General features: G+C 50.8%; 1 long non-coding RNA gene and 8 other non-coding genes across 9 annotated transcripts; 4 read left to right on the top strand and 5 right to left on the bottom strand.

Moving 5' to 3' along the window:
• Positions 1-3696: 3696 nt before the first annotated feature.
• On the top strand, positions 3697-3802 carry TRNAL-CAA (transfer RNA leucine (anticodon CAA)). Its single transcript has 2 exons — positions 3697-3734; positions 3757-3802. It is a non-coding gene; the product is annotated as a tRNA-Leu (tRNA).
• Positions 3803-4103: 301 nt separating this feature from the next.
• TRNAQ-CUG (transfer RNA glutamine (anticodon CUG)) lies at positions 4104-4175 on the bottom strand. Its single transcript has one exon. It is a non-coding gene; the product is annotated as a tRNA-Gln (tRNA).
• A 3770-nt stretch (positions 4176-7945) lies between these two features.
• Positions 7946-8027, bottom strand: TRNAL-AAG (transfer RNA leucine (anticodon AAG)). Its single transcript has one exon. It is a non-coding gene; the product is annotated as a tRNA-Leu (tRNA).
• A 427-nt stretch (positions 8028-8454) lies between these two features.
• TRNAM-CAU (transfer RNA methionine (anticodon CAU)) lies at positions 8455-8527 on the top strand. The gene has a single exon. It is a non-coding gene; the product is annotated as a tRNA-Met (tRNA).
• Positions 8528-10354: 1827 nt separating this feature from the next.
• TRNAK-UUU (transfer RNA lysine (anticodon UUU)) lies at positions 10355-10427 on the top strand. The gene has a single exon. It is a non-coding gene; the product is annotated as a tRNA-Lys (tRNA).
• A 2119-nt stretch (positions 10428-12546) lies between these two features.
• On the bottom strand, positions 12547-12619 carry TRNAM-CAU (transfer RNA methionine (anticodon CAU)). The gene has a single exon. It is a non-coding gene; the product is annotated as a tRNA-Met (tRNA).
• An 8653-nt stretch (positions 12620-21272) lies between these two features.
• On the bottom strand, positions 21273-27475 carry LOC132666256 (uncharacterized). The gene is made up of 6 exons (XR_014137677.1): positions 27337-27475; positions 25828-25986; positions 24603-24770; positions 23909-24035; positions 23599-23792; positions 21273-23022 (listed from the first exon to the last, which is right to left on the bottom strand). It is a non-coding gene; the product is annotated as an uncharacterized LOC132666256 (long non-coding RNA).
• On the bottom strand, positions 23075-23147 carry TRNAF-GAA (transfer RNA phenylalanine (anticodon GAA)). The gene has a single exon. It is a non-coding gene; the product is annotated as a tRNA-Phe (tRNA).
• Positions 23656-23727, top strand: TRNAE-CUC (transfer RNA glutamic acid (anticodon CUC)). Its single transcript has one exon. It is a non-coding gene; the product is annotated as a tRNA-Glu (tRNA).
• Positions 27476-27625: the final 150 nt, after the last annotated feature.

Raw genomic sequence — 27625 nt, 5'->3', positions numbered from 1 at the left:
AGTCAGTGACCTAACAGCAGCTAGCCCCTCAAGGCCCTGGGAACCTTGCTCCCAAATTCCTTACAGACTCACGCTGTCCCTGACCCCCTCCCAACCTGAGGGTATGTAACCTGTCACTCCTCACAACCCCACAACCGCCCATGGGTCCTGTCCTCGTGCTTTCATAAAACCACCTTTTTGTACTGAAAATGGTTCAAGATTCTTTCTTTCTTGACTATTTGCTCCCAGACCCCAACACCGCATCACATCATCCCAGATAAACTGAGACAAATCATCACAGGGTCTTCGAGGATCCTACTCCCAATGCTCTTCTCCACAGCAACTTTCACTGAAATGTCTTGGGCACCTGCAAAAGGAGGCTGGGAGGTGCAATGTTTCCTGGGCACATTTGCTGACCCAACATAAACATCTGTGTTCCTAGGCAAAGAAGGAGGAAGGTGAAAATGGCTGTTGGCAGTTTCTGTCACCAGCCCTGATTTAGCAATGTCTGTGACCCGATTTCAGAGTTTTATGAAACCTCTTGCCTTTCACCCATCTCTCTGAAGTCACTCCGAATAGCACGTGAAACATGGCTGCGGCCAAACCCTCCCTGGGCCTGTCTTGTCCTTGTGTCTTCATTTTCCAACACCTTCCCGCATCCTGAAGCCAGGAGTGCCTGTGCAGAGAACCCAAGGAGTGTGTGGGCCACGGGCTGAGTCTGTCTGTCTGTCTGTCGCAGGTGCTGGGAGGGGCCCACAGGGACCACAGGGGCTGCTGTCCCTAGGGGAACCTCATATGTTTACAGCTTACTTCCAGGAGAAGATGAGGGCCAGACCTCTCCTTAGGTGAGGCCAGATTCCTTACTGCACAACGACCGTGAACACAAGATGAGGAAAACAGAAATATTCCAAGTGTCTCAAGTCCAGTACTGCACTGCCACCACTCATCTTGGGTGAGCACTTCAGGGCAGCGTGTAAAAGTGACACATGAGGAACGGCCCTCTTCGCCTTCTGTCCTTTGCCCTCATGCTGATGTAGAGGGGCCGGGAGGGGTGCGAACAGCACGGTGGGGGGCTGGCCAGGCCCACAAAAATCCCTGCAGAGACGCGATCAGACTCCCAGGAACCCGGGGGCCTTTCTGCGTTGGGGTGAAAAGTCCTCTGTAGCTTTTGAGTTTTGTACCACGTGCACACCTTCCTTATCCAAGGCAAATTAAAAAAAGTTGTATTAAGGACACGAATGAATTCTCAAGCATGTGAAGCACCCTTTCAGCACAGAGAAATGGGTATTCTATTCTAAACTTCAAACTTCAGTGATGGTTTTGCCTGAATAAAGGAGTGAGTTTTGTTCCAGAAATTTACGCTTTGATTTTGAGAGATACTGGTCCATTTACAAACAGGCTCTGGAATCTCTTCTAACAGTAAAAGAAGCCTGAGATGTTTCATTCGGAGATAACAGTTTGTGCATTCCTCAGAGTCTGAACACTTCCCTTCTAAGACAGCATGTATCTTGCTATTTTCAGGTTTATTTTACTACTCAAATCTAGCTTGTTTGTTTGTGTTTTTTTTGTCTAGTGAGAAAGGGAGAACCAAAATAGTTAAAAAGAAAGCAGCACAGAAAAAAATCATCAAAAATGTATTAGTTTAAAAATTACGGTGCATGCTCGATGTTGTTCTGTCGTTAAAAAGCATGCGTGTACCGACGTGGAAAGACATCCCTGGTAGTTGCTATGTTAGAAAGAAGTTGTGGTACATTGTGTGGAATGAATTAATTTTTTATAAGAGAATAGCGCACACGTGCACACACTAAAGAAATACGTAGGGAAATTTAACCCCAATTAATAAGGGTGTGACGTGTCAGCAGGACTGGAAGGAGGCATAGATGCTGACTGATGTCTGCTTTCTAACTTCCATTTTTCTGCGATGTGTTTTATTTTGACTGCAAGCATCTGTTATTTTGTAGGCAGATAATACAGTAGAGACAACTTAACAGTTTTGAGAAGAGAGGGATTTTAGGGAGCCAGGCAAGAGACCAAAGGGTTACAAGCCAAGAAGTGTCCTCAGACTTTCCCCCCCAAATTTAAAAGTCTCCTGTCTCAGTGTATGGTTTCCAGCCCCCTCAGCCCCTTTGTGGCTGGCAGTGAGAGCAGTAATAGTTAAGGCATCAGGGGGTGACGTCCAGCCACCGCCCAGGCCCCACCGCAGGCCCGGCGGTGGTGGGACAGGAGGACGCTGCTGTACTTAGTGATGCTGCTCTGTGCTGTGGGCTCTCCTCTCGCCGGACCCAGGCCATTCGGGGGCCCCTTTTTATCTCAGATTTCAGTCTTCCGTTCTGGAAAAGAACCTTGTGTTTCCTTTTTATCTGCTTCCCTTCATCTTTTCCTTTCCTCCCTCAGCAACCCAGGTTTTGACACCTGCTGGCAGACACCCTTCTACTTCCTTCTGGAGCCTCTCCTGCTTTCCACGTGCACCACACTCTTCCAGGGCTTTCCACAACCTTGCTTTGAAATCACTACGCTAAATTTTTTTCCCGCCTCCCCTTCTCGCCGTGTTTCATAAATGTTGTTTCCTACGTCACTCGGGACTTAGTTACGGTTTTAAAATCCAGTTTCCCGAAGGTGTTTCTTTCGCCTTAGTTCTCGTCCCACCTCCTGCCTGTTGGTTTTGTCTTTATTCCAGAAATATTTTCACAGACATCTGATGGTTCCTGTTTGAAGTGAGGACTACGAGCCCAGCTGCGGAATCCCTGGGGTGGAGAAGGTTGATGTGGGGACCTGGCCGCGTGGGTGCGGGGCCTCCAAGGGTCAAGGGTCTGGGTCTGTTCCGTGATGCCAGCACAGCCCAGCCCAGCCCCGGCCCCAGGCAGATGCAGAGGACAGTCCCCGGGGCTCTGGAAGGACAGTCCCCAGGCTTTGGGAGGATCGTCCCTGCGGCCCCGAGAGGACTGTCCTCGCGGCTCTGGGAGGACCATCCCCGGGGGCTGTGGGAAGACAGGAAAGTCCCCAGGCTTCAGGAGAACAGTCCCCGGGGCTCCGGGAGGACCATCCCCCAGGGCTCTGGGAGGACAGGACAGTCCCCAGGGTTCTGGGAGAACTGGACCGTCCCCGGGGCTCCGAGAGGACAGGACAGTCCCCGGGGCTCTGGGAAGACAGGACCGTCCCCGGGGCTCCGAGAGGACAGGGAAGTCCCCGGGGCTCTGGGAGAACAGGATTGTCCCCGGGCTCTGGGATCTGCGGGCAGGGGGCGCCAGAGCCCAGCGGCGCGACTCCTTGCCGCTCCGGGTTCCCGCGTCCGCGCGCGAAGCTACCGGCGGTTCTAGACCTTCCCCGCCCCGCCCCTCCCCGCTGCAGTCTACACCGACCGCCGCTGTTCTCCCCGGGTCTACACCCGCTCGCCCGCCCGCGCTGAGCTCCGCCCGTTCTGCGCTGCTGGTAGACGAACGGCTTCTCCAGGGCTAGTTGGGGTCGTTCCGGGTGCCAGCGTCCTGCGCCCTGGGGTACCCACGGGGCAGGGAGGGCAGAGCGCGGGGAGGGACCCCAATCGTAGCCTCGGCGGGGAGCAAAGCACCGGAGCTCGGAGTTTCCGACCCGCCGAGGAAAGGGCACAGCGCCTCCACTCCAGGGACCCACCCCACACAGCACTGAACCCCGGGGGCGCGCACGGGGCGCGCGCTGGAGACGACGAAAGAGTCTGTTCGCGCGCAGAGCGCACCCCCGGGTGTCAGGATGGCCGAGTGGTCTAAGGCGCCAGACTCAAGCTTCGCTTCCTCGGTTCGAGGGTTCTGGTCTCCGTGTGGAGGCGTGGGTTCGAATCCCACTTCTGACACATGCTTTTTTCCCCCCCGTTTTTGTCCTCGGTTTGAGCTGCGCTTTCCTTCTGCGGCCCGTGAAGTCTGTCCGCTTACTATCCCCTCCCCTCCCTTCCCCTCCCCCCCCATCCACTTCCCCCATTCCCGCCCACCCCCTTACCCACTCCCCAGTGCTGGTTACTGTCCCCGCGACCTCGCTGCCCTCGGCGTGCTTTTTGTTGGGTGGGCACGGCCTTCCCTGAGTGCCTGGGCTGGCCACGCAGCAACGCAAAAGTCCAGGCCTGGGAGCGAAGTCATGTAAAAGGACCGGAAATAGGAAGGTTCCACCGAGATTTGAACTCGGATCGCTGGATTCAGAGTCCAGAGTGCTAACCATTACACCATGGAACCCCACGTGAAAAAGACCTTGTGCACCATCCATCTGAGACCTTCCTTCTGTGGCCTTGTCCTAACGATTGAAAATGAGACACCATTTCACCAGTTTTGTTTGTTTTGATTTAAATCCTAGTTACTTAGCACCCAGCGTAGAGTTTATGAGTAGAACCCAGGAATTCATCCCTTACATACACACCCAGTGCTCATCCCAACAGGTGTCCTCCTTAATGCCCATCACCCATCTAGCCCCTCCCCCCACGTCCTCTCCAGTAACCCCAGTTTGTTCTGTTTTTAGGAGTCTCTTATGGTTGGTCTCCCTCTCTGTTTTTATCTTATTTTTCCTTCCCTTCCCCCATGTTCCTCTGTTTTGTTTCTTAAATTTCACATATGAATGAAAACATATGATATCTGTCTTTCTCTGCCTGACTTATTTCACTCAGCATAATGCCCTCCAGTTCCATCCACGTTGCTGAAAATGGCAGGATTTCATTCTTTCTCATTGCCAACTAGTATTTCATTGTGTATATAAACCACGTCTTCTTTATTCATTCATCAGTTGATGGACATTTAGACTCCATACTTTGGCTATTGTTGATGGTGCTGCTATAAACATTGGGGTGTCTGTTTGTGCCCCTTCAAATCAGCACTCCTGTATCCTTCGGATAAATACCTAGTGGTGCTATTGCTGGGTCTAGGGTAGTTTTTTAAGGAATCAAGCACCACTTTAAACAAAAGCTCTGCCTCTTCCTCCTAATTTCTTTCTTTCTTTCTTTTTCTTTCTTTCTTTCTTTTTCTTTCTTTCTTTCTTTCTTTCTTTCTTTCTTTCTTTCTTCCTTTTTCTTTCTTTCTTTCTTTCTTTCTTTCTTTCTTTCTTTCTTTCTTTCCTTCCTTCTTTTTTACATTTATGAAGGCATTTTCTGGCAGATGGAAAAATTCCTACACTTTCCAGCCTGAAGGCGATGGAAAAGACAAATACAAGAGAGGCAGATGGGGGGCAGGTGGTGGGAGGGGGCTTGCACTGACCTTCCACTGGGCCGAACCCCCAGGTTTCTTACCCTCGATGTCAGGGGAAGCACGGAGTCCTAAGGATATTCTTACTTCTGGTGGTTTTGAGTTTGCCTTCATTTCTGATCCATGCAAAAATAAATTGGATTTTCATCTCACAGTTCAAAAGGGAGAAAAGAAAAATATAACATCTCCTTTCTATAGCCTCAGTTATTTATTCAAAATACCTGCCAAGGCCTTTGGAGCAACCTTAGACTTTCTTGGCACCTCCCTGCTCAGCTGTAATCATGGGCTCGGAATTTGAACATGTGTCCTCCCACTGCAAAATGTCTTAAGTGTCGGACCCGGTCTCGTTCCTCTTTGATGCCCCAAGTCTGCTAGGGCATAGAAGTCTCATCAGTTCTTGTTGCTTGAAGGTGTAGACGAAAGGATGCAAGCATGACTGCTCAGAGGGATAGCCCAGGGTTAGACTTTCGGGAGGGTTTCCTTTCCCATTCCTCCATAGGCTAAATCTTACAAGCCTAAAGGGGATGACTGATGCATATTTGGTTTGGTTTTGCTTGGTTTTTGTGCTGGCCAGGTCACGGCTCCCAGTGGACACTCCAGTGTTCATGTGGACCCCTACACAGGCGTCCTCAGGCGTTGGTGACCAAGACCGGAAGGACATGATTGTGCTAGACATACTCACTTATTTTTCAAAATCTTAACTTTGTTAAGATACCATGATTATTTACCTAGTAACTGTAAGAACAACACATAACAAAGAGATCACATATACAGCATGAAATATTCAGGTACAAATTACTCTTTATTCAACCTAAATATTAAGTATTGGTCATGTTCTCAATGTGCCTCTGGTAGTCTCCCAAGGCTGAGTTGCTAAGGAATCCCTGAGTCATTTTCTGTAATTCATCCTGTTGCTCGATCTCCAGCCAAGCAAGGCGCCTGTCACAAAATAGCTGCTTATTAAATATGGTGTAGAGAGAAGCAGTGAAACCCAAGGACTTTTGGCCAGGTGACTGTAAAGTTCTTGTAAGTGTCCACACATATAACTCTCCCTCTTCATGAGTTCTCTGTCTTTAAAAGATGGTCTAAGCTAGCTTAGATCCAATAATTCCCGTCTTTTTTTCCCAGTTCAGGGGGCATCCTGTATTTATTTATTTATTTGTTTTTATTTTTTGGATGAGCTACATCCTTATTTCTTAAAGAAAAAGAAAGTGTCCACTCGTTTTGAAAGGATGCCAGAATATTCTGAGGATAGGCAAGGGGAGGGGTAGGAATGATTGGGTTTTCAACCTTAGCACATTTATTCCCTAGGCAAGGACAGTGGGTAAGACCTGGAAAAGAAGGCAAGGGGTTGGTTTATTTTTGAGTGTGGAATTTAAAAGGCTGCACCCTTTCCTTGGATTGCCCGTGCGTGGCTAACAAATACTGCAGGGCAGAAGCAAACAAATGAAGACACAGAGGGGGAGCTACCTGGGGAAGGGGAGAGATGATTGGGCCCCACAGTCCAGAAACAAGCTGGTCCCTGGTGACCTAAACAAGAATGGCTTGCAGTTACCTGGTAGCAGAGCGAACCCCCAAGGATCAGGTCAGTGTGGTGTAATCAGCCGCCCACAACCCAGTTCACCAGGGGTGTCCTGTAGAAACGGGCCTTCGGGACACATGGCCCTGCCAGAGCTGGGTCCTCAGCTCTGTATACCCTGCTCTCCTCACAAATTAGCAAGTTATTCTCTCATATATTTATTCAGTGGAATTTAACACAAACGTGTACGTAGTTTTCATGACATGGGGAAGCAAGAGAAATGTGGTTGTGTAATCTGACGAAGCTTATGACACATGAGGAAAAGCAGACAACTACACAAAAGTTTCCGAAAGTTCTGGTAAATACCAAGAGACCGACTGAGCGACAGCGGAGCGTGCCTGGGGCGTGCGCACAGGAGTGGGCCACCAAGTGCCCACAGTGTGCCACCAAGAGCCCCGGGCGTGCCCACGGGAGCGGGCCACCAAACGCGAGGCGCAAATGAGGGAAGCCGGCCGCGGAAAGGCTGGCCACGCCCGGGCCTGCTGCGTCCTCCCCAGCACGCTGCGTTGCTCCTTTACTGTGTTTACCACATTGGGGTTTTAAAAGTTCATTCATAAATTCAGGAATCCGCTTATTCGATTCATGAGACACACAAGAACTCACTCTAACAAGTCCCTCCCCCCCTTGTCTCTCCTCTGACACTGTGAGCCCCTGAAAGGTCCTTCCCTGTACCTTGTGCGGTCGTATGTTCGATTACATTCTTTGTCCTGATAGCAGATCTAGAATGTCACTCAGCTCATTCTCTGCGGAAGTTGTGTCATCCAGGGGCCATTAAGTGTCTAATGCTTGTCCCCCTCCTAGGCACCGGCGCAGGGAGCCTCACTCCCGTTCCTCACGTGCCTTCGTTGACTGGCTGGAATTCTGGAGGGACAGATCAAGGAAGGCTTCCTGGGGAAAGCGCCTTCCAAGCCGAGACCTTGAGGGCAGAAGCAAGTGGACCGCGCAGGAGCGGAGGGAGCCCCCGCGAGGACGCAGCGCACGAAGAAGGCACCCAAGTATTTCTAAAATAAAGCAGTAAAGTGGAGGTGTGCCACACGTTGGGTACTCGGGATCGGGGGGTCACCACCCCGCACAGCCGATGTGCGGCTCGCTCACTGTCATCATGGACTGGGGGCCGATGCCCTGTTGGGGGACTCTGGCGAGAGCGGGGAGTGAAGGAGCGGGCAGGTACGTGGACAGAGCAGTAAAAGCATCCTGGCAGCGGTGGGATTCGAACCCACGCCCCCGAAGAGACTGGAGCCTTAATCCAGCGCCTTAGACCGCTCGGCCACGCTACCGCCCTGAGGGTTCGGGCTGCCCGCGCTTCCCCGACCTCAAGGTCGCGCAGGTCCCGCCCTCCCGCGTGCCCCTCGCCCCCTCCGTCCGCCCCAGGTCGCGCGCTCGACCCGCGCACTCGGCTTCCTGGCGTTGTCCGATCTTCACCCGCGCGGGAGCCAGGCGCCGGCAGAGAGTGAGCCCCCCGGCCTCAGGAGCGAGCAAGTCCCGCCGTCCGGGTCCGGCCCCGGAGCCGCTGCGGAGAAGCAGCAGCAGCAGCAGCAGCCAAGGAAGGAGCGCAAGCCCAGATCGCGCCCGGACGAGGTGCCCCGGGGCGGCCGCAGCGTGACCCCCGCCCCTCCCTGTCCGGCGCAGCCACGACCCCGACCCACCCAGGAGCTGGGTCCTGCGGTGTGTTTGTAGGAGTGTGCGCAAAAGAAAAGAACAGGCGCCTCCTTAGCGCAGTAGGCAGCGCGTCAGTCTCATAATCTGAAGGTCCTGAGTTCGAACCTCAGAGGGGGCACGTATTTTTCCCCCGACCCCACGACAATGCGGGGGATGGGGTGGGGGACGAGTCTGCCTTCTTTCTCCATCCCTTTCTCCCACAAGTGTACTTTTTCAACCGCGGGAATCGCCGGGTAAGACTGGCGGACAATTAATTCACTGTTGTGTAACGGGGCCATGTGACGCTCAGTTACAAAATAGTGACTTTCCACCGAGAACCAAATGCTCCAAAATTCTAACGGTTGTTTTTTATACCAACTTCAGACACAGCCAGGACATTATTTAAATGCCTTTCAGATAGGCCTGGCAATTGTTTTTGTTACAAAAACACCAGGGTCAAGAAACCTACTGGCTCTGGGGCCCAGAGAGGAGGCGCGGAGGGAGGGCTGTTTGGGGGGGGGGTGTACCATGGGGTGCAATCCTTTGTTATTAATTACCGATTGGTCCTCTCTCACCATTCTTCTGGAATTGCTTAGGTCACCAGGGACATCCCACAAGACAGGGAATCCGTACCCACTCCGCCCCCAGTCTCACCACATTGTCCCCTTCTCCTGCTCTTTTACCCTTTACTGGACTCTAAGTCACCCACAGAGAGACAAGAAGCGAACACACTGAAGTGATATTTCGAGAGTCAAGATAAGCACCCAACTCACACAAAAATGAACACGACTGAAATTTAGTATCTTGCTCTTAGCCTCTCAGCCTATTGTGTAGGAAATATTCAACAGGTGTTTACTGAGGGCCTACCATGTGCCAGGCAAAGCTGTGTCCTTCCTTCCCTGTGAATCCATTCCCTCTCAGCTTTCAAGCCCATCCTTGTGCTCTCTGTGCTGTGATGCTGGGGCTGGGCCTCTGCCCTTCCCACAGGTCCCACCCCTTTGCCAGGAGACCTCAATGCAGTCAGGTGAACAACATGTTGGAGTCCTGGGCCTAGGACGTGCTCTGCACCGTTCGGCTACTGCCTCAGAGCCACCAGGCCAAATCTGCACGGCCTCCGTGGGTCCCCATCACCTCTCGCCCCCTTCTGGCCCATTCTTTATGTGAAGCCAGCATACGCTTTCCAGGATCATCTCTGATCAGGTTGTTTCTCCCTGCCTGAAATGCCCAGTACCTAGGCATTGCTGCAGGGGTGAGGTCTCCAGTCTACACTCCTGCCATAACCTCAGGACCTGTCCTCTCGGGTGTGTCCCTGCCTTCTTCCCCCACCATCTACCCGCCCTGCCTGCCAGCACCTCAGCTCTGCTTTCAGTTCTTTGAAGGTGCTGTGCTCTTCCCTCTTCCTGGGATGCGGGAGCCACATTTTTGTCCAGCGTCTTATACCAACCCTCCGATTCTCTGTTTAGACAACACTTCCGGGAGAAGTGTCCTCTTACCCCTTGAAAAGGTGCCGTCCCTTTACCGTCGGCTGAACTGGAGATGTGGGTAGGGTGGGGGGCTCTGTGTACAGTGAGCATACTTTTTTCTTAATTTTCTGCCTCTATTCCTTTATTCTAATTTAAGTCCATTAACATTTTCCACTTCATGTTATCATAGTGAAGTTGTGAAGACCACGGCAAATCTGCTTTAAATGGTGGCATGAATAAACACATACCTAGAAATGAGCCACAGGACAGTCTTTGGTGGATGATTGGTAAGTTACTTTTCCCCAGTGACCTGGGGCCACAAATAGCCTGGAGCCATGTTCAAAGGAGTGAAGATAGGGTTGGGAATAAGGAAAAGGAACATGGACAGAATTTAAAGGGAAGGGTTAGAAATAATAAGTGAATGAACAAAAAGGAAGACATTTGCACTCTGGACAAAACACTTATTTCACACTAGGACATGGAGGAAACACACTGTAGCAGGGGCCCGAATAGCTCAGTCGGCAGAGCATCAGACTTTTAATCTGAGGGTCCAGGGTTCAAGTCCCTGTTCGGGCGTGTCTGCTGGTGTCAGGCTCCACCTTTGTGAAGGCGATGTTTTGTGCAGAAACAGGGACAGATTAGGTAAATCGCAACACCCCCAAGGGTCAAATATTTCAGCTAACAAAATGGGTAAGTGACTCCCATACAAAGTAAAGATAGTAGGAATACCTGGGATTTCTACTAATGTAGACAGCTGAGATCTTTGTGAATGGAACTAACATGAACATAGCACCAGGATCATAATCTTTGCCTATTAGTCTCATTTAAGTGGAAAAAAAAAAAAAAAAAAAAAAGGCTGGAGTAGTTACTACACCCACTTTGTAAAGGATGTGGTTGGCTGTTTGTAGGATTTCTGAGTGAGGCACGGGTGTCTTTAAGAGTTGGTTTGTAAGTGAAGGGCTGAGGAAGGTTTCTGGATATTCAGTTCAAGTTCAGTAAGGGTAACAAGGATACAAATTAAACAGAACTCTCATGTAGCCTTGTATTGTACACTATTCTGTAAGGGTGTGGTAATATTGTAAACTTGCTTAAGAAAATAGCATGCTATGATCAGAACTCAGGGTTTCCATGTCTGCCCTGGGGCCAACCACATGGGCCAAGACCATCATTGCCTGATATCATACTCATTGATATTTGATTTGTATCACCGATGCATGGAGCAACCTTCCAATGTACTTGATTTCCACTGCAGTCTGCTTTACATAGATGAGATTATGCTAATCGACTACAGATGTGGCTGAAATACGTTCACACCCTGGCTTGGAATGTCTCTGACATTTGGTTACAGTGTGTCTGTCCTCCAGGCCTGAAAAACTCTGGGGTGAATTAACATGGTTTCTGTTTCTGCAAAGGAGAGGAACAGATTCTGAACAGCGATGGCACCAGGAAGGATCATTCTCTAAGGAACTGCCTGAAGATCTAGCCCATCCAGCCCTCTGGTGTCTCCCAAATCTTTAAGTGCATCCGTTAAGCTGTGGGGATACAGGCTTCTGGAACCAGAGGCTGAGGGGCCTGAAGACACTGAGATGTGCCGTGTTGAGTCTGCATCCCGGCGGCCTGTTGAGAGAGCTCTCCCAAAATGCAAAGTCTCGGAGGCCCAGACGTTTTGCGGGAACAATCCAAGTCTTGCCCTGTCTTTTCCCAGCACTAAGCCAGAGAGGTGTGGCCTGCAGGATGGGTTTCAGTAGGTGTGTCCCCTGTGAGCAGTTTTGCAAAGATCCAAATTTGAGATGTTGATTGCCTGGAGTAAGAGAGTGGTAGGGAATATGGAAGGAAGACAGAAAGAGTTAAAATGTTAATTAACTCATGGATTTATTTGACGAGGGCTCATGGTCAGGTAGTGAGGTATACGCACCGGAGCTACAGGAGTGGACAAAACACATCGGGAGGACCCTCGTGGAGTGTACAGGGTAAGGGCATGGGTGGGTGATAGTAAGCGTGTTGAATAAAAGGACGAGGCAGGTCAGCAGTAAGTGCTGTGAAGACAAGAACACAGGTGCTCTGATGTATTGGGAGGTTAGAGGCCGAGAAGGCGTGGTGTGTTAATTTTCTAGGGCTGCAGGCTCGAATCACCACCAACTGTGTGGCTTAACACAATTAGAGCTTAATTTTCTATTCGCAGAAATCAAGTGATTAATTACGTTTTGGAGGCTAGAGTCCAAAATCAAGGTATTGACAGAGCTGCGCTCCCTCTGAAGGTCCTGGGGAAGAACCCTTCCTTGTGTCTTCCCCGCGCGGGGTGGTCTCAGCAACGCCGGACACGCATGTCTGTGGAGCACGGGCCAGCGCGGTGCGTGTAGGTGGGAAAGTAGTCAGGGCCGGGTTACACCGGAGGCCGCGGCCAGGACCTGCGGTGTATGTGAGAGGAGGCCACAGGCCTCGCTGGGAAAACTGAACGTCAGGTTTTCGTTTCCTCGTCCCATCTTGTTTGCAACACACTGAGTGGCACCGGTAAAGGCCACTGCCCCAAGGAAGAACGGAAATCAGAGGGACTCCGATGCAAGATCTGGCTCTTGGGAAGAGGTGAGGATAAGTCGCGGCGGGTGTAGACGGCCCAGGAGCCAGAAAACTGAGACCCGCTCCCTCTCCCTGGCCCCGGGACTTCGGGTCCACCCGCCAGGGCGCAAAAGTGAGCTGCCCCCTCTGAGGTTCGAACTCAGGACCTTCAGATTATGAGACTGACGCGCTGCCTACTGCGCTAAGGAGGCAGGTGGCAAGGCGCCCTCGGCGCACGGTTTTACCCAGATTGCACGTGGCCCAGCTTCGCGCCGTCCCCGCCCCGGGCAGAAAACCCCCTCCGGCCGGAGCTGCCAAACCCTCAGGCCTACGAGGCCGAGGCCCAGGACCCGGACGCGCGCCCCCCGCCCCAGCTTGTCCCGAACTCCCTCGGGGACCCCGCCCGCCCGCGGGACCACCTTGCACACACACGACTGCGGCCCCCAGTGTCAGGAGGAGCCCCAGGTCCCGCGCGTTCTCGGCCTCCCCCCACCCCCGGCCGCGCGGTCCAGACGCTGAGGCGTCCGGGGAGGGGTGGCTGCGGCGCGTCCGACTTCCGCACCTGAGTCCCTGTCCCACCCCCGCCCCTGTCGTCCGTCCGACTCCAGCACCTGAGTGCCTGCCCCCCCCCCCCCCCCCCGCCCCTGTCGTCCGTCCGACTCCTGCTCCTGAGTCCGTGTCCCCCTGCCTGTCTGCAAGCTGTAGTTTGGGATTCTAGAGACACGCCCTCTGAATGACTTCAATAGGCCAAGTGAGCATTTTTGGAGCAGCTGTGTTCTGCCTGTAGCTTAACTCGCGTGCTTTGAATCAAATTCTGCAGTTTAAGTACTGTTAATTGAAGCATAGTTGACACACACAGGTGCTCGTTTCAGGCGTGCAACACAGCGACCAGGCAAGTCTGTACCCTCTGCTGTGCTCAGCACGGGTGCAGCCACCATCGGTCCCCAGGCCAGGCTAGTGCAATGTCATGGGCTGATTCCCCGGGGCTGTGCCTTTCACCCAGTGACTTGTTCATTCTCATGCTAGTGTGATTTTTAAGACTGTGAATAGTGTGACCACATTTTCTAAGAGATCCGGTAATGAAAACGAGAATGATTGCCGTATGAGCCCCAGTGCGACCCAGACATCGTGAAAAGCTCTAAAATGAAAAAGCAGGTACAACTGGTTGAGCCAGGTAATCAAAACAGGGAGAACTTCACTAGAGAAGTGGATCTGGAACCCCCCACGGGGGAGGAGGAGGTGTGGACCTGCACAGGGACACTGAGTCCACAAGTCCGATGACGTTCTAACCAAAGATCTTTCACCTCCCAAATGACACTAACAGTTGAAAATGGCATGGGGTCTAATACTAGGAAAAAACAGGCATGATGTTATTGGTTGCTCTCTTTCCTGATCAGAGGTTGCAGCAGGTGCATGAGCTAGAGAGGACACGTTAGTACCACGTGCTGGCCCCTGGTAGCCTGGAGCTGATTCCTCAGAGGACCTTGCTGTCTGCCATGTGCTATCACTTTAAGTCATGCGTCAAAATACAGCAGCAAGACAGAAGATTTCCCCCAGCCCCTATGCCTTTTATTTGCATCATGGCATTGAAAACCTTCTTCTCGGTCAGTATGTAGATTTAACGAAATTACCAGATACATAAAACAAATGGTTGTTGGTATCTTGTTCAAATACAAACTAGACCTTGCCCGCCTATCTGTATATTTGGCAAAAAGCACAAATGTAAATTTTGACAAATTCTATTTAGCCTACAAACTTTTTACCAAAGCAAATGAAAAGATATTATCTGGTAAGTGTTCTGCACACCTTGTACACAGCACTGCTAAAAAATAATTGTGTTTGTTTCCTCGTGATATTGAGGCTGTTGTGGTTTTTGGAGCTTTATGGTCACTGTGTAGTTTCTTCAAAATGTGCAGAAGAACTGAATGAGATTTCCGACTTCATAGAAATGGACCGAGGCATGTGCCTCCCAGATGGCTATTGTGTACCATCTGCCATAGGAAAAAATGTCAAACCGCTGGCTTCCTGTCAAACCTTCACTTTCAAAGTGTGAGATAGAATATCCTCTAATTTGGAAACACTTTGAGGGTGAGAGTAGCGAAAAGGACCACAATAAAACAGAAATTTATATGCTCTTTCTCCAACATTGTTTGATGGTATGATGTAGATCGTGACAAAAGTTTATACACACACATGCAGACACAGACTCGTGTTGACAGGAAATAACACTGCTTTGGAAAGAAAGAAAATGTTCACAGGAAAGGGCAGCCAAACAGGTGAAACAGGACTTTTTTGATTTATTTACTAAAAGTATAACTTATTTAAAATCAAGTTTTATTTCACAAGTTCAGATTACTGCTGTGTTTTCGGGCTCTGCGCTGACAGTGCAAATGGACCCTGCTTGGGATTCTCTCTCTCTCTGCCCTCCCCCAACTTGCTGTCTTTCAAGATAAATAAACAAATAAAAGAAAAACAAATTACTGCTGTGTTTTTATCAAGATGAGGACAAATGCAGAAGGAACAGCTCTGTAGGCTGGAGAGCAGATCAAGGCATCTGTGAGCACATGCCTTTTAGACATTCAGTGGAGGAGACATCAGTCACATCACTGACTACACTTGGTGGGAAATGGGGTTGGAGGTCTAAGTATGGGAAGCATCAGGGCAGAGGGTTCTTACCGTCACGTCATCAGGTGAGCTCAGGCAGGCAGCGGGTGTACATACAGAACGTATGTGGACTCACATCAGAGCCCTGGGGAACTCCAAATTTTAGAGGTTGGGAAGATGAGGAAGTAAGGAACTGCATTTAAGTAGAAGGAAAACTGGGAGGGTGTGGTATTCTGGAAGCAAAGTGAAGAATGTGTTTTTGTGAAAAGGAAATATCAACTGGGCCAAATGCTCCTGAGAAGTGGGCAAACTGAAGATTGAGAATTGACCACTGGATTTCTCAGCATAGAGTCTGCGGAGACACGAGAGGGTTTCTGTGGAGTGGGGGGAGAAGTCTGGTTTAGAATGGGTTAAAAAGAGGAGCACAGTCAGGGGTGTTCTTGACCCACAGATAGTCAGAGTCTGGAGAAAGTGGTGGCGCATTTTTGATTTGTCCAGGGGCTGGGAGTGGGGAAAGGAAATGAAGGCTATCCTTGCTAGTAATTCTAATGATTACCCGTGAAACCTGGGCTGCATATGGAAGGAGGTGTAGAGGTGAGGAGGAAAGAGACACGTTAAATAATTTGCCAGTAGGCAAGAGAAAATGAGCCAGAAAGGCAAGAAGTGGTCAGTATAAGATATAATTGAAATTTACATCTTGGGTTGGTACTTGAAGTTTAAGTGTAAGGTCAAAGGTGGTGAGTTTTTCAAATTGCAGGTTGTGATGCCTTTGTGGGCCATGAATCACTTCAGTGGATCACAACTAGAATTTCAATTTATTTATTTATTTTTTTAACATTTTTTATTTATTTTTGGGACAGAGAGAGACAGAGCATGAACGGGGGACGGGCAGAGAGAGAGGGATACACAGAATCGGAAACAGGCTCCAGGCTCCGAGCCATCAGCCCAGAGCCCCATCGGGCTCGAACTCATGGACAGCGAGGTCGTGACCTGGCTGAAGTCGGACGCTTAACCGACTGCGCCACCCAGGCGCCCCTAGAATTTCAATTTAGATGAAAGAATAGGTTGCAAAATGTCAGCATGCATTACAAATAAGTAAGGGTTGTGATGTGAATAGCGTTTCTAATTACGGATCCTACTAGAAAAAATTTGAGAAACACTAGGGGAGGAGGGAGAGAATACCTTCAGCAGTGAAAAGCCTAGAGAGAGGAGGGTTGGATGGCAGGAAGGGCTGAGGGAACCAGCATCCTGCTTGCACACCTGGGCCCCATTTGCTCAACGAGGTTTTGGAAGCTGTGGTGTATGCTCTCTCTGCAGGGAAAGAGAAGAGAGCATGGGTAGGATTTTTTCTCACAAGTTTCATATGTACCTGAGGAAGGTGGAAGTATAGAAGTTGGCTCCTGACAGAATCATGCAGGCAAATTTACTGAAACTGTGATTCTTAAGGGGGAAGAAACTACAGTTCTCAGATTAAGGGAATTGTTAATATTTCTTTCCCTCTTTGACAATTAGTCTAGCCTAGATTTTATCCTGAAATATCTTCCTGTCATTGTCTTCTTATCCTTTTCTCCCCTCCTTTTTCTCCTCAATCTCCTGCTCTGTCCTCCCCACCTGCTGAGACCCCTCAGTTCTGAGCCAGTTCTCAAGTATGTTAAGGAGATGATTCCCAGCAACACGTCCTCATCAGCTCTGTTGGCTTCCTTTCATTCACTTCCAAACTTGTCTTCTGACCCTGGGGACTCCCATGTGGCAGTGAACAATGGCATTTCTCCACCTGTGTGGACTGGGCCTGTTGTTCTGTTTAGACCCTGGTTTTCCAATCTCACATCTTCATAAGAAAAGCATCGCCTTGGAGGAGACCAGCTGCTGTGATGGCAGGTGAATGGCATCATCATGTTCCTGTCCTTTTCAACCCCCGGTTCTGTTTTACTTGCCATGTTCCTCCAGTGACCTGGTCCCATGGATTCTCCCTCTTCTGTGCTCTACTCAGGGCCTGTCACTTGACGTGTCCTGCAAGCCATTGTGGAGAAGGTGAATAGCGGCTGACGTTGGGCTGAGCCCAGAGACCCCAGCCCTGAGTCCTTGAAAAGAGTTGGCATTTCCCCTGTTTGGTACTTTATTGTAATTCATCCATCCATGTGGGTCACATAATTTGCATAAAGGCACCTGTGTGTCAGCTGTGGCCCAGCTCCCACAGTACTGGCAGGACCAGCCTGCAAAAATACCAGTTACACCGACCTCTCTGGCCAGAAGGACGCTTCTCGGTCTCCGCATGGTCTTTGAGGTCAAGTTTAAAGTCTGGAGCATTGTCAAGACACAGCTCACAATGTGTTCTGATGATCTATAAAAGTGTAAACAAGAGTTCCAAAGCATAGAGTCTTGTGGAAGGAAGAATAATGCCTCCCCCCCGCCCCCCAACAAAGGTATCCACGTATCCCTGGAACCTGTGAATTTTACATGGTAGAAGGGACTTGGGGGACACGATGAAGGTCAAGGACCTTGATCACAAGAGTCCTTAAAAGTGGCAGGGGAAGCGGAGAGTAGGTCATGGGGTGTGATTTGAGAAGGACCCCACTGATGGCTCTTAGGAGCCTTTAGAAGTCGCGAATGGCCATTAGCCTACAGCCAGCAGAAAACAAAGACATCAGTGTCTAAAGCCTCTCAGAAAGAAATGCACTGGCCAAAACCTTGATTTCAGCATGGTGGGACCACATCAGACTCCGGGGCGACAGGAGTCCAAGATTTGTGCTGCTTGAAGCCAATGAAGTTTGCGGCAATGTGCTATGATTTCTAAAAACAAAAACAAAACAAAACAAACCCCATTTTATTCTCTTTCTTGATTTTGTGGGCTTGACTGGGCAATTGTTTCATGTGATGTGAGCAGGAACTCCAGTCCTCCCCAGCAGGCATGATTGGGCTGGGATGTCCCCGAGGGCGCACTCACCTGACTGGCAGGGGCAGTTGATGCTTCTGATCTACTAGTGTTGGAGAAATGAATAAAGTACTTCGCCAAAGATGGCCAACGGGACTAAAACAAGCTCTGGTCTCTGGCTTGGAGACCCCTCTTCCGGGTTCTTCTTGCCCTGTTTGCTGTGCCCGAGAAAACCTCCACAGATATGGAGGCTGACAACTATAAATTACCCTTCCCGCTTGCATTCGGGGCTCAGATCTTTGGAGAAATGGTCTCCTTTGAGCCCGCCGGTGTTAAATAAATTTCCAAACCACCAAGATCTCCAAGTGCTGTTTGGTTTTTCCGCCAGGCCAGCTTTCCAGCCTGGTTCCATAACACAAGGACTCAGCTGAAGCTGCTCCCTGGGGGGCCTCACCTTGGCCTTGCCACTTGGCTGCTTTCCCACAGTCTGGTTACCGGGTTCTGAGAGGGAGCTTTCCAGGAAACCAAGTGAGAAGCTGCAAGGGTTCTTATGGCTCAGGCCTCAGGCCTGGAGCTGTTGTTGGGGAACTGGGGAGACCCTGGGCCCTGAGGCCTCCACTTGGCCTGTCCAAAAGACATCGCTGAGGCTCTGGGTCTCCTCAGGAGAGAGAATTCAAGAGTAGACACAATGCAGTGGACGAGAGACGCAAGCACGTTAAGTTTATTAAAGTGAAGAGTGATGAGGTTTTTGCGGTGATGGTGGGGTCTGGAGCTGACGGCCAAGAAAAAATTCCTGAAGACGACATCTTTGGTGCAAAAAGATGACTTTATTGAAGCATGGGGACAGGACCTGTGGGCAGAAAGAGTTGCCCAGGACCACGAAGAGAGACTGGTTATGTACTATGGTGTTGAGGCAGATAAAGTACAGGGGAAGTTTCAAGCGAGATTTTCATGTGCTAGAGAATATTCACAGGACACTGGAGGCCTAGCTAGTGTCATGGTATGGTGGTTTTCCCTCTAGCAAAGCATTAGCATTGAGACAGTAGGGGGTTCCTGGAGAAACGTTTTACTCTCAAGTATTTGTCAATGGGCTGCAGGTTATAAGGAAACTTAGTTCTACCTGCCATTTCCTTCTGCCTTTGTTCCCACATCACTATGGAGGGGAGGGTGGTGTTGGGGCTCCAGGAAACAGAGTCTATAGGTTTCTGGAGATTAGACAATGGATAAGATTGCCTTTTCTTGTTAGTTACTAAGGCATTTGTAAACTGATGGAGACTCCCGTCCTGCAGGACTGTGATCTCTAGTTAACCCTCTGTTTTCCCCCTTTTTTTGTTCTTGGGCATCCAGGAGAGCCCGAGGAACATCACACATGTCCCACCTGGTTGGTAGTGGTGGGGGGGCTGTTTGCAGCTTGTCAGCTTGCCTTTTGCTCCCTCCTCAAAAAGTACACTCTAGAGATGTGAGAAGGTGAGAGAGAGAGAGAGAGAGAGCGCGGGAACATGCTAGAGCGAGCTGCGGGCCCCGGGGGTTGGGTTTGTATTTTTTACTGACAGCGGTTAAGGAGGGGCTGGAATGTTCTTACTTGGGACAGGGCTTTCTTGGAAGCAGGGCTACATGCTTCTTTTCCTCCTTATTTGGTTACGGGTTCCTGTCCTGGCTCCCTTAGGGAGGAGATTTTGGTATGTTAATGTCCTATAATGAAGGAGTAGTGTGAACTGTGACCCACTTTGTAGCCACCTCGCCCGTCTAGTGTGATGGGGGTCCTCGGGGAGTGCTGCCTGGCCAGGACTCTGACCTTCCCCACCGCTGTGCACAGCCTCCTCCGGGCTGGCCTCCAGGCTTCCTCTTAGAGACTAACTAACCGCCCTTTCTTACAGAAATATCACAGGGCCACTTCAATGACATTCTAGGAGGTCAGCCCAGGTTCACTGGGACCGGCCCACAGGGCGGTCGGTGACAGATGTGCCACATTCAGGTCAGTCTTTGGAGACTGGCTTTTACACAAGGTGGGTCTGTCATCCTTCCTGTTACCGCCTCATCCTTACCTTCCCTCCAACGGCCTGGCCCGTGCACCTCCGATTCTCTCGAGCTAAACTAGTAACTGGTGCATTTCCTGATTGGTTTCCCTGGCAACCAGTCTCTGTCCCCTGGGGATCCAAAAGTCACCTCATTAACATAACAAAGCACACCTCTGTAGTTCTCCCAATTTAGGAAATTCCATGAGGTGTGGGAGCTCAGTGCCAGGAACACAATAAAGACCAAATATATACTTATTGTTCAAAAGAAAGCACAGGCCCCAAATGGTGTTGTATAGGCCAAGTCACCAAACCTGGGCGTAACACCTACCTTGACTGCAGTTCCAGCCTCCTCTGGAAGTGAAAGTCTCAACAGGTCGGTTGGGAATTTTCTGATCAGCACCAAAGAGGTAATTTGTCACTTGGGCCTTCTCAACACCCCCCGCCCCCCCCACAAAGTAAGTTGATGTAATCCTCCTAAGACTCTCCTGCCCCTTACCCAATGGGAAGTTCACTTGCTCGGAACAATCCTTTTTTTTTTTTTTTTGGCTACCAACTTCTTTTGTTGAGGGGGCGGTGTCTATCAGGCAGGCTACCTCACTTACACTGATCGGGAAATTCCTGATTGATTGGTTTAAGATTCCATCTCTGGAAGAGCCAAAACTAATTAAGTCTTGTTTTGGTGACATGGTGCATGGTGCTTAGCATAAGCCACTCCTTTTGGGGCCTGTTGTCTTATTATTATTATTTTTTAAACACTATCCTATGCTTGATGTTTAGGTTTTGATGCAGGGGAGGGTGGTGCAGTCAGTTGGGACTGGAGGAAACTCTTCTGACCAGCCTATTATCGCAGGGATTTCTCCATGGTGCCCTGGGCCTTTCCCAAAGCAGTAAGGCTGTATCACATTTTGTAAATACAGCTGCGTAAGAATTGCACGCTGTGACAAGTATATAATAAGGCAGTTGGTAACAAGTCCGAACTTCAAGTTGTTTTCAGCGGCTTCTCACACAAAAACCTGCGCACAAATGTTCTTACTGGATTGGACAAAAGACCTAAAGAGATATTTCACCAAAGAAGGTACATAAATGCAAATAAGCAGATGAAAAAAGTTTCCACATCATTAGCTGCTAGGGAAAGACAAATTACCACCACAGCGAGGTATCATTCTGTACCTGTCAGAATGGCTAGAGTAAAACTGACCACACCAAAGACTGATGAGGCTGTGTACACGGCTGGTGGGCAGGTGATGGCACAGCCACTCTGAAAAGCAGTTTGGCAGTTTCTTTAGAAACCAAACATGCAAGTACCAAGTTTCAGTCCTGAGTATTTACTCCAGAGGAATGCAGGCTGATATTTACACAAAAACCTGTACACAAAGGTGTGTAATAGCTTTATTCATAATAGCAACAAACTGGAAATGCCCCAGATGTCTTTCAGTGGGAGGAAGTTCACACAAAGTGTGGTAAATTCACACTAGAGAATACTACTCAGTAAGAAAAAGGAATAAACCATTGATGCATTCAACAACCTGGATGAATCTCCAGAGAATTATCATAGTGAGTGCAAAAAGACAATCTCAAGAGGTTCCATGCTCTGTGATTCCATTTATGTCCCATTCTTGAAATTACAATTACAGATATGGAAAGCAGATTAGTGATTGCCACATATGTGGGGGTGGGGGGCAGGAGGAAAGTGGATGTGGCTGTAAAAGGTCGACATCCCAGTGCTGATGGAAATGTTCTGTATCTTGACTTTATCATATCAGCAACCTGCTAGTGACATTGCACTCAAGTTTTGCAAGATGTCACCACTGGGGGCAACCAGGTAAACGGTGCCTGGTTGGGATCTCAGTGCCTTATTTATAACTGCATGTGAATCTACAGTTGTCTAACAATTAAAAATTTAATTCAAAGATGATGGAGGTCAGGACCTGGAAAGTAACCATTTCTAGGGGTCCTTACAGGAGGGGAAGAGGAGAGTCAGAAGCGGAGCAGACAGAGCCGGGAGAAGGATGGCAGGAGTGGAAGTCCCAGGACCAAGGGAAGGCGCTGGAGGCAGGGAGGGACACCAGCAGTGTGCAGCCTGCACACCATTAATTTAGGGCCAAAAAAGAACCAAGGCATTTGAAGGCTGGCAAGTGCAGGGTAATGTTCTCTGAGGGCAGACCTCAGCTACTGCGGGACTGATGCGGCAAAGAAGTGGAGACAAATGCTGTTCTTCCAACGGGTGTGGTGGTGGGTGAAGGGGAGTCCGGGAAGAATCCGGAGGGCAAGGCAGGAGGGCAAGTGTGTGTTTGGTGTGTGAAGATGGAGATTCAGGCATTCCTACCGTGAAAAGAGGCAGGTAAGGGAGAGGTCAAGACCCAGGGCAGCATGGCATGGGCCGAGCGGTCATTAGCTCAGACGAGTGTTAATCAGCCTTGGAAATGAGGGAAACCTTGTTCTTTGAGAAGCAAGGCAAAGACTGGGCCCAGCTCAGAGCGGGCAGGTCAGCAGGAGGGCTAGGGAGGCTAAGGCAGCCTCTGGGCTCCCTCTGCCGCGCTCCCCGCCCCGCCCCGCCTCGGCGGGGTACATTCTCAGCCAGTTCCCTGTCCCGGGAACCTTTCCTGTGCTCTCCTTTCCTGCCTCTCTTGCTCTGCAGAGCTGCGTGGAGCGCACTCACTCAATAAATATTTGTTGAAGGGACGTGAAATGGAGAATAAAATGGAATTGCTATTCCTCCTATTAAACTTCCCTTCCCCCTGTACACCTGCAGTCCCTGCCTTTGGCAGAGAATGGGGCTGGGGGTGGGGGAGGGGGTCATGACGCGGAAAGGAGCGCCTCGGGCCTCCTGCCTCGGGCTCCGGGTGCAGGGATGGAGTCCGCGGGCGGGAAGAGAGGGCGGGTTTGTGCGGAGCCGAGCTGCAGCCAGAGAAGCAGATGCCGCAGGGAAGAGGGGAGGGAAGTGGTTTTCCTTGAGCACTTTTGGCTCCTCCCGTTACACGTTCTCTTCCGGCCTCTCCCAGGGCGTCCTTATCGCACCATCCTCCTGGTCTGCACGTTTTCAGAAAAAGTCGCCCTTTTTCTTTTTTTTTTTTTCGGTTCAACGGATATTGTGACACTTGTTGGGGTCAAAATCAATATTCTAACTATTACAGGCTCCAAAAAAAAAAAAAAAAAAAAAAAAGAGAGCTCTTTGCCGAAACCCGGGATCGAACCAGGGACCTTTAGATCTTCAGTCTAACGCTCTCCCAACTGAGCTATTTCGGCTCCGCCCACTCGGCCCTCTTCTAAGATAGATGACTTTATCACTGGAGTCTTTACGTACTCAGCACGCTGAAGCATGTTGAGGAAACCAAAGATAACGGAACGGTTTCGTGTCGGATCCCTCCGCGATCTACGAGGAGGGGCACGGAAGACAGTCCAGGTAGCTACCATGAAGACCGCCCTAAGGACTGGTTTAGCTCTGCCATGAACCCCGGGCGGGGTCCACATGCCCCTCGTCCCCTCTGCGGGTGGGGTCCACATGCGCCCCGTCGCCCCTGCGGGTGGGGCCCGGGTGGGGTCCACACGCTCCTCGTCCCCCCTGAGGATAGAGTCCACATGCCCCTCGTCCCCCCTGCGGGTGGGGTTCACATAATCATTCCCCCCCCCCCCGTCCCCCCCCCGCGCGCCCCCGCGCAGGTATAGACTCCGAAGTCGAGGTCGCGCAGCGGCTCACAGGCCGGAGGCAGGTGCATCCAGCCTGTAGGGTTGTTCGGAGCCTCTTCCAACACCGTCCCTGGTGGTCTAGTGGTTAGGATTCGGCGCTCTCACCGCCGCGGCCCGGGTTCGATTCCCGGTCAGGGAAAGTGACTTTTTCTGCCTGCGCCGGCCGGCAGGAGCAAGTACCCTTGGCATTCAATTCTACAAGAACTAACTTTTCATTTTCACGTGAGGCATCTTTGCAACCCTCCACAAGTGTTGGTGTTGCACGTGCAAAATGACAACATAATTCCGTGGTGTAAACAAAACGATGAGAGAACGCTCACCCGGCTGCACTGCCAGCGCCGCGCGGTTCCCAGAGTCCCGCGGCCCCGACCCCACGGGAGGGCTCCGGAGCCGGGAAGTTCGGAGGGAAGCGGTCACCTGCTGGGCTCTTTGGAACGAGCTGAGCACCTGGACCACGGGCAGGAGGCCGGGAGGGGCCGGGAAGTCACCAGGCGGGGGTGTCCCACCACCCCCTCGAGCGCCCAGGACTGCGGCGGCTGATGCAAGCAGGGTGGCCCGGGACAAGCCTTCCTGGCAGCCCGTCCTGCCCCTCCCTGCCACTCGGGACACCCAGCCCCGCCGTGGCTCTGACCCCTGGACGCCCTGCCCCTCTGGACGCCCTGTGGCCCCCTGGACGCCTTCCCCCCCTCCCCCCCCCCCCCCCCCCCCCGGTACGCTCTGTCCCCCGCCGTGGCCCTTCCCCCCTGGACGCTCTGTCCCCCGCTGCGGCTCTGACCCCTGGACGGCCTGCTCCGCCGCGGCTCTGACTCTGGGACGCCCTGCCCTCCCCCCGGACGCCCTGTGCCACCCTGGACGCCCCCCTCCCCCGGTACGCTCTGTCCCCCGCCGTGGCTCTGACCCCCGGGACGCCCTGTCCCCCTGGACGCCCTGTTCCCCGGGACGTCGGTGGCAACAGCTGCCCGAGGAACTGCCGGGACGGACGCACGAGGGGTCGCCGCGTCCCTGAACGCACACCTGGGGAAGCCGACGGTGAAGTCCCGTCTGTCCCGCGGCGGCACCAGTCTTCTTACTCGGCTCGTCTAGATCGCAGCCACGTTGTAGTGCTTGTTTCCTCCTCATTTCTCGAGTTCCATGCACAGTGACCTCTCTGCTGCCACACGAGGTCGTGGTGCCCCGATCTCACTGTACCAACAGGTGGGGACACGATGTTTTAATGATCATGTTAAATGAAGCAGTTCTCTTTTTCTGATTAGTTTCACATTCCCGCCCCTTCCCCTCTATATAAAATCATGAATTCCCCAAACCTCTGTGAGCTGTGGCAGTCCTTTGTCATCCTGCCAATACCTCCCTCAGTTAATAAAGTTTGACACATATGTAAGATCAAGTTGTCCAATAAGTTTGTCTACCATAGACCTGGGCACTATGCTTGGCACTGATTATATATACAAAACCAAAACCCACAGGTAGCAGTCTGGAGAGTAAACGGAACCTACTGTGCTAGGATACAGATTAGGGAAATTTTTTTCTCCATGGAGAAAAAGTAACAGCTTATAACAGGAGAAAAACCATATAGCTTTCAAAGAAGAGTCCCTTGTCCCTAATCTAATTAGCTTTATGTGGAAAAGTTAAAAAAAAAAAAAAAGACATTAAGCACATTCAGGGCTCCCACCCAGACTGCTCCCTAAAAATAGATATAAAAAGAAATGAAGCAAAGATTGTTGCTTCAGAGAAGACAAAATATGACAATGTGAAAAGATTGCTCAGGAAGCAATTACCTTCAGGCCTAGAGGGCTGATTTCCTGTGAAACATAAGGCAGAAAGACACAGAATAGCCTCGTATATACTGGAAGCTGACAAACTATACTTTTTTATTTCTAATGATATATATCTAATGATGTATATATCTAATATATATATGATGTATATATCTAATATATATATGATATATATATCTAATATATATCTAATATATATGATATATATATCTAATTATATATATATATATATATATATATGTATATTAGATATATATAGTTTTTTTCAATTTTACATCCAAGTTAGTTAGCATATAGTGCAATGATGATTTCAGGAGTAGAATGTAGTGATTCACCCCCTACATACAACACCCAATGCTCCTCCCAAGGGACCTCCTTAATGCCCTTTACTCATTTAGCCCACCCCTCACCCACAACCCCTCCAGCAACCCTCAGTTTGTTCTCTGTATTTAAGAGTCTCTTACGTTTTGTCCCCCTCCCTGCAAACTATCCTTTGTAGCTAGCAGTCAATACTTGCTGAATGACTGGGTAGACTGTCGTTGTCCACTTGTTGGTATAGTCTCTCTCAGCTTACTTCATCCTTCTGTTTTCCCCTCTGAGTTCATCATGCAGGAATGCAAACACTAGAGAGAGAAATCAGTTTTTGGATTGGTGCTTTGATGGATCAAGGTGAAATTGGTGAAACACTGAATCAATGAACATGTAGCAGGATGGTATTCTTGCTCTGTGTCTCTAAGCATTAAATATGGTCACAAAGTGGTGGGTCTGTACCAAGCTCTGGCCATCGCGTCGGGAGATCCAGAACCCATGGGAGTACACAGTCCTGATGGTGGAGAGGACACTGCTGTAGTGGTGAGGGATTCAGGGAGCACTGGACAGGGAGCCCAGGTGAGGGCAGCAGACACCACAGGTGAGGAAGGGGGCTCCCAGCTTGGGATATATTGTGGGACTAGGGAAAGGGAGGCTTTAGCTCGGAGGGTGACTATGTTGCTTCTGCTCTCTTGATAATCTTTTTTCTTAGTCATTTTCCTGAAGAAGTTTTGCAGGTAATTACTAGAGTATTGCAACTAAGGATGAGGAGATACTAGTGAATCACTTTGTGACATACATTTGTTTGTTGAAGCCACACTAACACTTCATTGATCAATCACCCACCTGCCCTCCCTCTCCCATCTGCTTCCCAAGGGAAACCCTCAGCCTCCTTCCACAGTCACTGGCTGTTTCATGCACCGCCTTCTCTCCATTCAAAGGAGAAAGGAAGAGGGACAAACATGACCCAGCCCCATCGATGGGATGGCACCCCCACACCGGGTGGGGCTCTCTGGGCAAATTGTGACTCTGAGTTGTGATCCCCCGGGTTGTTTACAAAATGTAAAGGAGACAGAGAACGCAAGGAGCGGGATGTGAACGTACCTAACGCCACTGAGCTCTACCCTTATAAACGGTTAAAATGCTCAGTTGTGCGTGATGTGTTTTTAACCACAACTTAAAACAAGACACCCCGTGCCTGGCTGGGAGTATGGGGCTCCTGGGTCTGGCCGGAGAGGGTCCTGTCATCCGCGGTGTGAATATTCCGCCATCTGGAATATTCTATTCCTGTCCAGGTGGATACACGTTGTCAAGGACAGTAGGTGTGGGCGCTGTCGCACCTGGGAAGGCTGCTGGGACTCTGTCAGCAGGTTATCCGGCCAACATTTCCAAGGGGCGTTATTGCTGCACAAGACAACCTCAGCGCCTTACACCTGCCTGGTCGTACCCGAGTCTACGCAGGTCTCTCTCAAGGATGACGGTCCAGCCAAACCCCAGTAAAATAACTAGTGTTTCCAGGGGTGCCCTGGGGCTCCTGTGGGGGAGGTGAAGTGTGCCCTCCACGCTTATTTGGGAGGTGCTCCAGCTTGACCCTGTAAGGCGCAGCTGGTGACCTCTGTAGGAGGCGGAGGCCGTGTGAACAGAGGAGAGCCGTGGATGCTGACCTCGGAGGATGGGGGGATGTGGCCGCAACCAGGGTCCGGCAGCCACCAGGGGACTGGCGCCACCCCCTCCGCCAGAGCCTGCGCGCGAGGACACCACAGCTCTGCCTCCAGGACCGCGGGAGTATGCGCATCCCCTCCAGCGCATGTCCCGCGAGACCACGCGCGTTACCGCGAGGGCACAAGCATCCCCGCGAGAGCACGCGCGTCTGCGGCTTCCGGCAGTGACGGGAGCCGCGGGAACGTGCGGTGAGTTCCAGGAACGAGTGTGGGAAATGGTACCAAAGGCTAG

This window comes from Panthera onca, chromosome B2, assembly GCF_046562875.1.
Source record: "Panthera onca isolate mPanOnc1 chromosome B2, mPanOnc1 haplotype 2, whole genome shotgun sequence".
NCBI classification, from domain to species: Eukaryota; Metazoa; Chordata; class Mammalia; order Carnivora; family Felidae; genus Panthera; species Panthera onca.
The sequence above is the reverse complement of the archived record's forward strand: the minus strand, read 5'-3'. Positions and strand labels throughout refer to the sequence as shown.